The sequence below is a fragment of the Lissotriton vulgaris genome, chromosome 3_1 (assembly GCF_964263255.1).
Source record: "Lissotriton vulgaris chromosome 3_1, aLisVul1.2, whole genome shotgun sequence".
Taxonomy (NCBI): domain Eukaryota; kingdom Metazoa; phylum Chordata; class Amphibia; order Caudata; family Salamandridae; genus Lissotriton; species Lissotriton vulgaris.
Window position 1 is genome coordinate 800,474,707 of NC_141689.1, and position 12,380 is coordinate 800,487,086.

Consider the following 12,380-nt stretch of genomic DNA (forward strand, 5'->3'; position numbering starts at 1 on the left):
GGGGCAGGGTGGGGGAGAAAACTATGGATTGTGGACAATTACTGGTAAGTAAATATATAAATATATAAAACAAATTTTGTTGTGCGCACTGCCTTCAGAATCCATAGTTTACCACCCCCACCCTGCCCCTCCCAATCCCCACATCACCACCCACCAGCACTCCCACCACCGACCGCTAATGCATAAGGTACTTTGTTCATTGATTGTGTAACCAACAGATAGGCCACCCTCTGCAGGTTGGCTGAGCTGACACAATCGAAAAAAATGAACATAGGTAGGAAGTGGTCCTTGGAGTCAGAGGAAGGCGCTTGACAATATATATGATGTGCTTGCAAACTACTGAAATCCTACTTTTATATAATATATGATGACCCTCTGCTTTGCTACTCTGGCACAGTTTCTTTTACATTATCTTCAAAGTAAGACTCATCTGCATCCAGTGACAGTCTACATCTATAATGAATACATCCAGGGGGCATCCATCCATTAAAAGTAAATGTCTACCATTCTTTTGTTATATGTATCGCTTAATAAACCTTATCTGGTTTCACTTTCACCAACAACCACCCATGTGTCCACTCCTTCCTTCTTTGCCTTGGCTTTGGGTTTGACACAAACACCGCTGATGATTCTTGGTATCCACTATCCACTCAGATTGTGTCGCCCACAAAGGTAGGCATCTTCTTTCACTTTCCACCCATCCTTCAACAACCCATGCATCTGATTCCTATCAGCCAACTGCATGCTGCTTCCAAAGTATCCTTCTCTGCTAGTCGTATTACATCTCTTTTGTCCTTCCTCCTTCCACCCTAGTTCTTTCCCTTTTTGTTCAACACATCCATCAAGGTCATCTGATCTGACTTTTAGTCTTCTCTATAACTTTCCCAGCTGAGTTGGAGTCTGATAGAAGAGGCCTTTGTTTACTCAACTCATACTGGTAATGCTATTGCGAATGCATTGGTAATGCTAAGTAAAGGGTGTCTTCTTCAACAGTTGTATATTGTTCAGTACAACTTCAAGTTCATACTTACCTAATAAGTCTCACAGTACAGTGACTGAAGTGTTCCCCTTCCAGCTAGTAATGCCAATAAGTAATGAATTTAACTTACCACCGCCCACCACTGCTGTTACCTCCCCCACTGGTGCTCCTGCAGGTGCCGTATCTCCTGCCCCCTCCTGGATGGCAGCAGTGGCATCGCCGCTGGCCCCGCTGGCACTGGTGGTTGGTACTGGTAGTGCACCTATGAAAAAAAGTACACCTTTTTAGATGCCTGTACACCTCCCCTATTTTACTTGTTTTTTTCACCAGGAAGGAAGATTGAAAAAACAGTTAAAGTACAACATCAATTATCACTAGTCCAAATTGCGTACTACAGTAGAGTCAGTAGACAGACACCCTCCTTCAAAGGCCCCATGCTGTGGAACTCTCTTCCACCTCAACTGAGGCTGATCACTAACCTCTTTTCCTTCAGGAAAAAACTAAAGACTCACTTGTTCGCACAATAATAATCCGGCCATTCTCTCTATCTTACCATCACTACAATCTGGCCCACTCTTGCAGAAGCTACGCGCGGAGATACCCCTTCGGGGCTGATTCAGGCGCGCTACAAGACCATAAATAAATAAATTAGTAGTATTATTATATGGTCTCTAGGGTCATCTTACCTCTACTACTACTCTAGTCTTTGAAAAGTTAGCCTGAGCCATGTAACCATTTTAGATTCATGTCTACTCTTTTGCGCATGTTACCTCGCAGCTTGTTGCGCAGTAAGACGCCTTTGAGGCCACATGAGTGCTGCATACAAGTGAAGAGGTTGAAAAACAAGCCACTTTTTTATGGAGTTCAGTTAGTCCCTATTGCTTAGCCATAATGTTACACTTTTTGGCATGACTGCAAAAAGCTTGCATAATTGTATTATACTGTCTGACGTGCCCCCTTTTTCTCATAATAGGCAGAAGATTCCCTTCTACGAACCAGAGATTTGCAGAGTGTAACCAGTATACGTTCAACTGTGAGGGGTCTCCCAGAATTCACACAGATCTCTATCATGCACTAGTTGTACAAATGTTTAGTTTTAATCTTCTTTATTTTGCATATTGGAGCCGGATGTAATTTCATGGAACAACTTACAAAGCTTGTTATTATTTGAAATAAATAAACCTTTTGAACTTGCACATAGACTCTGTGGTATATTTGGTGTGGTGTTGTGGACTTACATGAGTGAGTGAGCGAAAGGGTGTTATGTTCTGGGTTGTGTAATAAAACCATTGCGTATCTTCGTGTGGGGGTTCGAGAAATAATGACTAATGAGACACTATAGCTAGTCGGTCAGGGAATTGTGGGTTCTGAGATCTGACTGAGGTGTAAGTAAGGTCCAACCTTCCATCACCAACAACCTATTTTCTTGTGCATAGTTCTGTATGTGGCTGTGCAGAATACCCACACAACAGTAGTAGTATGTACTACTATCCTAACAAAAAATACTAGACAAACATCTGGTTGCGCATTTTGTTGGTGGGAATTGTCAAAACCTAGAGATTAAAGAGGACAACGCAAAGGACAGAAGTGGACTAAGTGGCTACAGCTATTGTTCTATCACAGCTTTATTCAAAAGAAAACCTTAACTAAAGAGTGGCCAACAGGGCAAGCTTAGCTACAGACAGTCTAATAGTAGTAGTATAGAGAGTCATAGCAGAGGCAGTTTGCACTGAAAGGCAGGGATAACCGAAATTTGGAAAACAGATAATGAAGATCAAAGAAGCTTTTGTTAAAAATTGAATTAGGAAGCGTAATTAATAGTTTGGAAAAAATAAGGTGTGTTAAAAGTTAGGGAAATATAATTGTTAATAATATAAGCATTGTAGGACTTACTGGGGCCAGCAGCAGGATCCTCGGTAGAGGAGCACTCCTTTGGTGGTTGTCCCGCCGACTCGGACCCCGTCTTCTTGCCCCTGGGTGCTGATCATGTAAGAAATAATAAAGAAAGAGAGAAATGTTGAGTGATGGGAAGAAAAGCTTTCACTTTTATCCATCAGTTGCATACTCTCTCTAGTGAGATATGCTGGGGGCTGTTGTCCGATTCTTGCCCTTCAGTGGGGTCTGTTATGGGCCGTAATTTAAATGGCTTTTAATTAGTTTCACAGCCCTCCAGTGGGCTCCAGGCACAAGGTGAAGCTTCTCAGTTATGAAACACCAGCACTGATTTCAGGCAGAGAAGTCCCCACCATTCAGTCCCATTTTGGAAAGTCCTGCCAGGTGTAAAACATCATGCCAAGGTGCCTCTGAACATAACGACGCCACTCAGCTGGTGCAGGTTAACAAACCATTTATTTGCAGAGGTTGCACAGTGTGTCCGTTTTCTTTTTATCTCCCCCAACGCATTTCAAAGCTCCTGCTTCTTCCTCATGGGGTCATAGGCAGCATGTGATGGAATTGACTACAGCTGTCACTTTTATCCATCAGTTGCATACTCTCTCTAGTGAGGTATGCTGGGCCTGTAGTCCGAATCTTGCCCTTCGGGGGGGTCCGTTATGTGCCGTAATTTATATGCCTTTTAATTCGTCCAACGCGTGATACCAATGAATGAAAAAAAGATTTTCCATTTCACCCATGTGATGAATATAAAAGACTCAATAAAAATATTTTGAAAACTTGTGCATTTTTCTTTCAAGGATACTCTGAAGAATTATACATTTTATGAAAGGACAAAGTACGCCAAGATAAAGGAGAAAAGTCAGCACAAGTATGATAGAGTACAAAATAGAATAATATTTTTAAATACATTCACAGTCAACAAACTCGTAAGCAAAGTAGACAGTTTAAGTTAAAAACTCCGTACCACAACTAGTTTTTGAAACGCATTGTAAAATAAAGTGCGTCACAAAATGGGCTACGTACATGGTATCGTAACGTCACATATAACAAACAAGCCAATCAACATTAGGATCAGGAAGGTAGAGTTAAGCACACAGCAGCCAATCAAATGTTTATGAAAATCTGCGCAAGGGAAGGGATTGGTCGGTAATACGTCTTCTTACAATGCTTCACAACCAATGAAAAGACGTAAAGAAAGTTTCTGTTTTTAACATAACATAAACATGAGAACAAACACAACAGGTGATGGACCGAATGTGGATCAATGTCACACATTCACCCCAGTCCGAAGATCTGGGCCCAAATCCATCGTTTTTTTGAACTCCACACCACCCTGGGTTAGACAATGGCGATATGCAAATCAGCTATGACCCTGTGCCCCATGGGAACAGTCCAGTCCGAACTACAAAAGCCATGTACTTCCCAGAACGGAATCAAGCATCCGAGGACCGGACCGGTTTCGAGGTAACACCTCTCATCAGCCCGGCTAGCTTGACTCCAAGTGGTGTGGAGTGCCTGGGACCCACGTCTGGGCATCCCCAGCACACTTATGGCGGCAATTGCAAACACAACAGGTGATGACCGAATGTGGATCAATGTCACACATTCACCCCAGTCCGGACTGGACTGTTCCCATGGGGCACAGGGTCAGAGCTGATTTGCATATCGCCATTGTCTAACCCGGGGTGGTGTGGAGTGCAAAAAAACGATGGATTTAGGCCCAGATCTTTGGACTGGGTTGAGTGTGTGACATTGATCCACATTCGGTCCATCACCTGTTGTTTTTATAAACATGAGAACAGCACAGATTTATAAACAGTTATCTCTCTGCAAACACATGAAATACACAAATGCTTATCTTAGAATGGTTTCACACACACTCACAATAAGATTCTAGAAAAAAAGTACTTCCTACACTTTAGCAGGAGAAACACATTAGTCTCATTAAAATCAAAATGCACCACATACATCCCCTCACAAATTAATAACTCACCTTTCGAATTGTTTTGTAGATGAAGAAGTATGTCAGTCACACACCAGATTTTCTTATACAGAATCTCTGTACAGTGCACCTGTCAGCAAAACCAAAGAATGGCAAAGTCTCCCTCTCATTTTGCACACATATACATGTATAATCATCAAATCACATTGCTTCCCACATTAATTCAAAAGCAAACACACATTTCTATTGGTTACACATTTCAACCCTTTTCAATTGACATACATTTTAACCCTGACCCCAATCTGATTTCTGCATGTTACCATAGAAAGAGTTCATGGAACACTTAACTGAATACACAGGTTAAACGTTCACCACACAATGTTGCTAATCAAAACAGCAAGTGTGCTTAACTTTTCAATATTTCAGCTTATTCTATGTAATGTTCCTTTCAATCAGATTTTGTTAACCAATAAGAAACATGCTTTTAAAAAACAGAAACATGCACCCTAGTTTTTATTGTAGAATGTTTTCAAACAGCCAATTAGTTATTTTCTTTTTTCAAAGCTACATCTTATCCACCTTTTTAGAAAATATTACTTTTCAAACTGCCATTTCATTTACAGAGACTATCTGAGTGCATCCAGACCTCCCTTCAAGATGCTTAGAGTGTGGATTGTGGGACACAGCTATATTTTCTGGAGCCAAAGGTATGCGGAAAACAAACACATTCACAAAGACATACGTTTACCCAATGTAGATATTAAAAGGATTGGACAAAGAGGGTTAAAGTGGGACCAATTGATGCCATTAGTTAAATCCTTTTTGCATCCCCAACACCTTGACCTCATAATTGTGCACTGTGGTGTCAGTGACCTAGGCCCTTTGACTGGGGTAGGTCTGGAAATGCTTATGAAGGACACCTTGGGAGAATTTATGACACTTTTCCCCCAAACCGCCTTTGTCTATTCTAATACATGCCAAAGGCAGAAATGGAACTGGTCCAATCAATTTTGTCCACAGATTGAGAAAACTAGGAAACATGTGAATACATCTGTTTCTGCTTTTCTCCAAGACTATAGAATGGTGTGCATTTACCACAACAATTTGCGTTTCAATATGCATGGCATCTATAGGAGAGATGATGTACATTTTACAGATGAGTGTAACAGAGTCTTCCTCTTGAACTTTAGACTATGCTTAGGTACCTACTTGTAGGTACTAAAATCTCTCAATAAACAAAAGGGCTCTTTTTAGAGCCACCTAAGTTAAACACAAAAGCTTCATGTATATCTAAAAAAATATTTGTCATTTTTTGTTGGAGTCACGCACCCAGCACTTTAGACTTGTACACCAAACGCTTAGAAGTCGTGCACCAAACATGTTGGAGTCGTGCACCCTACAGATTATGAGTCGTGCATACAATGCGTGCACACCAGAGAGCCGCACTGAGCACCGCGCTGGGTGTGCGACTCCTAATTTTACCGTAAAAAAATAGCCCCTATCAGTAATGTCTAATATCCCTGGGGACCCCATTCCCCGGGGCTTATGTAAAACGTTTGAGACAATCAGGGGAGCCCCAATGCCCCCACAGTCCCAGCCTGCTCCACGCGACCTTCGGGAGTTGGCATTACTTTTCCACATGGGGAACTGTTAACATGTAGGTCCCCATGTGCAAAAGCAATATGGTTTGGTTTCCCTGCTCTATCTTTCAAAATGTTTCAAAATCCCCAAACCAATAGGCCTATTAGGATGGCGGACGGACCCGCTTGACAAAGCACCCCCAAACGTTCAGGATAGGAGCGGACCGGAGCGCCCCACGAGTTTTGAAAAAAAAAAAAAAAAAATATATATATATATATATATATATATATATATATATATATATATATATATATATATATATATATATATATATATATATATACTCTCCGAGTTTGTTCCAAACTTGAAAATGCACACCAAAGGGATCGTGAGCAGTACAACATGCCGCAACTAAAACTACATGTCCCAGAGTTCCACCTGGGCTCAACCGAGCCGCTCAGGATGTTGAACATTTAAATGGATGGGCATGTGATGACCACGCCTCTGATTAAGTGCGGAAGCACTGAAACGCGTCAGGCGTTAAGAACTCAGCAGACAGGAAGACTCTAATGCCGCTGCGACTTGCAGTATGCTGCCTCTGCTTTCACCCATTACCAGTGAGAGTTGGTGTGCATTTTCAAGTTTGGGACAAAATTCGGAGCGTACATATTTTGGGGTAGTCCAGCCGCAGAAAATGCACCACCCTGCTAAAGTGGGGGCCATGGGACTCCAGATGTGACTGAGCCTCATATGGGAACTTCCACAAAGGGATTGTGAGCATTACAACATGCCGCAACTAAAACTACATGTCCCAGAATTCCACCTGGCTCAACCGAGCCGCTCATTGGATGTTGAACATTTAAATGGATGGGCATGTGATGACCACGCCTCTGATGAAGTGCGGAAGCACTGAAATGCGTCAGGCGTTAAGAACTCAGCAGACAGGAAGACTCTAATGCCGCTGTGACTTGCGGTATGCTGCCTCTGCTTTCACCCGTTACCAGTGAGAGTTGGTGTGCATTTTCAAGTTTGGGACAAACTCAGAGCGTATATATATATATATATGTATTATATGCCAGTAGGTAGTTATAGTTAGAATTTTTTTCAATGTTAAATCTCAAAATTCTATTTGGAATAACTTTGGCGCCGGTTGACGAATCTGCCTGAAAATTTCCTCAAAATGGCCTCGTCGAGCTCCGGTCCTTCCCTGAAAGTTTGGGGGGGATGCGTCAAGCGGGGACCGAGATAAAAGGGGGATCCCAAAACGCGTTTTCCCCATGTTAATTTCCATAGGGCGGTCGACCTAACTTTTAGCCCGAACGGCTGAATGGATTTACACCAAACTTGGCAAAATTGTAGGGACTGGTAGCCCGATGTGCCTTTGCTATGTCTCAAGATATGAGCTGCAGTGGATTTTGAGTAATTTAGGTTCAAAAAAATATATATATCTATAAGCGCGCCCCTGTACGCGCACCGGGGAGCGCACCGGGCGCGCCACGCGACTTGCGCACAAAAAGCTGATTGGCTCTCGGGTGTCTGTAAACATTCTAAACAGTCCGGAGCGGCCGCCATCTTGTGTCTCGGTAGGATTGAGACATGAGAGGTGGCCAAAACAACGCGGGAAATGACCATAAGGGGGCAGAGTAGACCCTCCCTGACCCCCTAGGTTTGATGTGGGGGCTTTAAAAGGACCCCGTGGGGCCAAAAAAAAGTAATTTTTTTTCGATTTTTTGCGGGGGGAGCGCCCGGTACGCGCACCTTGAAGCGGACCGGGGAGCATACTATGGGGAAAAAAGAATGATAGACTTTTCAAATATTGTATGTTTATTAATTGTTCTTTTTTTTTAATTTAAATACCAACATGTAGGTACCAATGCAGAGTCTAAAATTTAATATGCACTGTCTCCTTTGTAGATATCTTGCATGTTGTTACAGAAGTTATTGTGGTATATGGAATTCATACCATAGTCTGTCAGGAAAGCAGAAACAATATGGAGGCAGGAGATGATAAAGAGATGTTAAATACACATTGGAGATAATATAGTGGGAGAAAGGAAGTAACTATGAGCAAACTTACTATGTAACACAAAAAAGTTGCACAGTATATTTTAAGTCTGACTTTACATTATAATCAATTTGGTACTAGTTTAAGAAATACATATAAAAATGAATGTCTCAAACAATTTTTGAATTATTAAATATAAATGTATTTTTCAGATTCCTTTTCCAAATTTAACAGAACTTCTAATATTTGATCGTCGGAAATGTCCTCATTTTGAATCAGGAAATCTACTGATTGTACACATTGAAGTAGTTCATAGTCCCGTGATTCATCCATGAATTCTGAGTTATCATTGGGTTCAATAACTTTTTCATTGTTGCTCTCCAGAACAATTTCGATGGAATTGTTTTGCTCTTCTTCCATTTTTGTGCTGTAATTTGCATTTAAAAAAAATATATCAGTAGAGATAGGGCACTGTTGGGTTTAAGTTCAGACAGGTACTTTGGTTTTTTTAACAGTGATTTTATCTTTGGGCAGTGTATGGTATCAGACTGGAAGTAGAAATATAAAAAAGTGTATGTGATAAAGCCTAAGTAAATTCATAATTATACAAGACAAGCCTAACTCCATCCATAACTATAACAGAGAAGTCTATCTCATTCTATAACTATTACAGAGGGATAGTATATAACTATCAGAAAATGTTTTCAAAATTAACTTAAAGTGCACAACATACTTCAGTTTTTAAAATAACATCTTACCTTTCAAAAAGAAGTTTAAGTTGTCAGTGAAAATGCTCTTGAAATGTACTTCAGGAAATAGTAGTCAAAATGGCTGTGTTTCTCTCTCTTTCTTTATATATATTCAGGTACATAACCAATCAAATTTCATGAAATAATAGTAGAAAATAAAAGTAACATTTTAATTGGTTGTCAATTCTAACACTTCATATGTGTTTTTGTCATGTAATTTACCTCAGGATATTTAGTCAGGCCTACAGCATAAATGTCTAAATGGAATTCCATCAAATTTGGGTAAATGGTAGGGACTGCTATGTAGTAAGGCCTATTCTATATTTGATGAAAGTGTCTCCAGTGGTTTTTCTGTAAATTACTTTCCCACCTTTTTTTAGGGAGCGCTTACCGGTGCGCGCCCCGGTACGCGCACCGGCAGCGTTACGGGAGTCCTAAATTTTGTGTTTCGGTAGAATCGAGACACAAGATGGAGGACAAACAACGTTGGGAATGGGTAGAAGGGGGCACGGTAGACACTTCCTGACCCTCTAGGTTTTCTGAGGGGGGCTTAGGACGCTCATGTAGGCCAAAAATAAAAAATAAAAATTTAAATTTCGCGGGGGGCACGCGCACCGGTAAGCGTACCGGGGAGCGCACTTTGGTGAAAAATAGTGAAAAAAGTTAGAAAAACGTTTTGAATGATCAGAGGTAGGGTAGCTCTGAAAAGAGCTTTTGGGTTCTGTGGCTGATTTAGGTACCTACAAGTAGGTTCCAATGCACAGTCTTAAATTCAGGAGGAATATTCTATTCCCCTCATCTGAGAAGTGCACACCATCTCCTCTGTAGATGTCTTGCATGTTGTAACGCAAGTTGTTGTTGTATATTGAACCCATTCCAAAGTCTCTCATGTAAGCAGAAACAGATATATTCACATGTTTCCGTGCTTTCTCAAATTGTGGACAAATTTGGTTGGACCAGTTCCATTTCTGTCTTTGGCATATATTGGAATATACCAAGGCAGTTTGTGGAAAAAGTGTCATCAATTGATCAAAGGTGTCCTTTGAAAGCATTTCCAGACCAACCCCAGTCATAGTGCCCAAATCATTTTCACCACAGTGCACTATTAAGAGGTCAGGGTTTGGCAGATGCAAAAAGGTTTTCACCAATGGTATCAATTGATGACATCTCAATCCTCTCTGGCCAATCCACTTGATTTCCACATTTGATAAATCAAGGTTGTGATAATTTCTGCTTGCTGCATACCTTTGAGCCCAGTGGATGTAGCTATGTCCAATAATCCACACAGAATACATGATGAGAGAAGGTTCAGGTGCAGTCAGATGAAGTGTGGGAATGAAATGGCAGTTGAAAATAATTGTGGAGTTTCCCTGCTGTTGAATCACAAGCAATGATTGGTGGATTCAGTTAGTTGAAAACATAGGTTTGGGGCCTTATATATAGTTAGGAATTAGCATTTAAAAACCCTATGAAATTCACTGAAAAAACCATAGGTTTCACACCAGTTATAGTTAGGAATTAGCATTTAAAAAACCTATGAAATTCACTGAAAAAACCATAGGTTTCACACCAGTTATAGTTAGGAATTAGCATTTAAAAAACCTATTAAATTCACTGAAAAAACCATAGGTTTCACACCAGTTATAGCTAGGTGGAAATTTTACTGACATAAAACCATTGAAATTCCCACGTTATAGTTAGTTGGACTCACTATAACTTGCGCATGTAATGCACTGCTGATGACATCACATATTACATCACTCATGACATGATATATATATATATCTATATATATATATATATATATATATATATATATATATATATATATATATATATATATATATATATTGTGTATGTGTGCATATATATATATGTGTGTGCATATATATATGTGTGTGTGCATACATTTATATGTGTGTGCATATATATGCATGTGGTGCATATATATATATATATGTGTGCATATAAATTTATGTGTGTGTGTGCATAGATGACCCCAACCCTCGCTATTTTGGACATTTGGACCAACGCCCCTTAGCTACACTTACCTTGGAACTACTAGTGCATCCTGGGTCATGTAGTCCGTGGACCTCCCCGGACCAGCTGAAAACTTAACCTGTGAGGGGCGGAGCTAACATTTTGCACCTATCGGTGTGCGGTGGGGTGTATTTCCACTGCAGGACTTCTGGGACTTCCTATTTCACACTCTGCAGGCGCTGACGAAGGCCAAATCCGGCCGAAATGCATTCGCCATTCTGTGAAGATTAAAGTGTGTTGCTTTGCCAATCCCCTCTGAGGCTCCCGCTTCTTTCTTTGAGAGGAGACTTTTTTTCTACATATATATATATATGTGTGCGCATATATATGTGTGTGCACATTATATATATATATACGTGGGTAGGTTGCTGCAAATAAACAGCGTTGCTCATAAAGAAGTTGGCCTGGACCTCGTTTTTGCTGCATATATATATATACATGTGTGCATATATATTACCTACTGGCGGTCGCCAGTAGGTATATATAGTTAGGATTTTTTCCCTATGGGATTTCTGAAAATTCTATGTCTAATAACTTTGGTGTTTGTGGACGGAATTGGCTGAAATTTTCAGGAAAATGGCACATTTTGTTTCTGAGCAGCTCCTGAAAATTTGGGGGGTGTTCGGCAAGGGGGTGCCGAGAAAAAAGGGGGTCCCAAAACGCGTTTTTCCCATGTTAATTTCCATAGGGCGGTTGGCCTCACTTTTAGCCCGAACGGCTGAATGGATTTGCACGAAACTTGGCAAAATTGTAGGGACTGTTAGCCCGATGTGCCTTTGCTAGGTCTCAATATATGTGCTCCAGTGGATTTTGAGAAATTAACGTTCAAAAAAAGATATATATCTGTAACAGCGCCCCGGGTAGCGCTCCGGTTCGCGTACTTTTCGCGTAACGGAACTTTGCGATGCGAAGCTGATTGGCTCTTCGGTGTCTGTCAACATTCTAAACAGTCCGGAGCGGCCGCCATCTTGTCTCTCGGTAGGATCGAGAGACAAGAGGAGGCCAAAACAAAGGGGGAAATTACCATAAGGGGGCATAGTAGATCCTCCTTGACCCCCTAGGTTTTATGTGGAGGTTTTAAAAGGGCCCAGCAGGGCAAAAAAAAAAATTTTTTTTTTTTTTTGCGTGGTGAGCGCCTAGTACGCGAACCGGAAAGCGTTCTGGGCAGCGTACTATAAGGATAAAAGA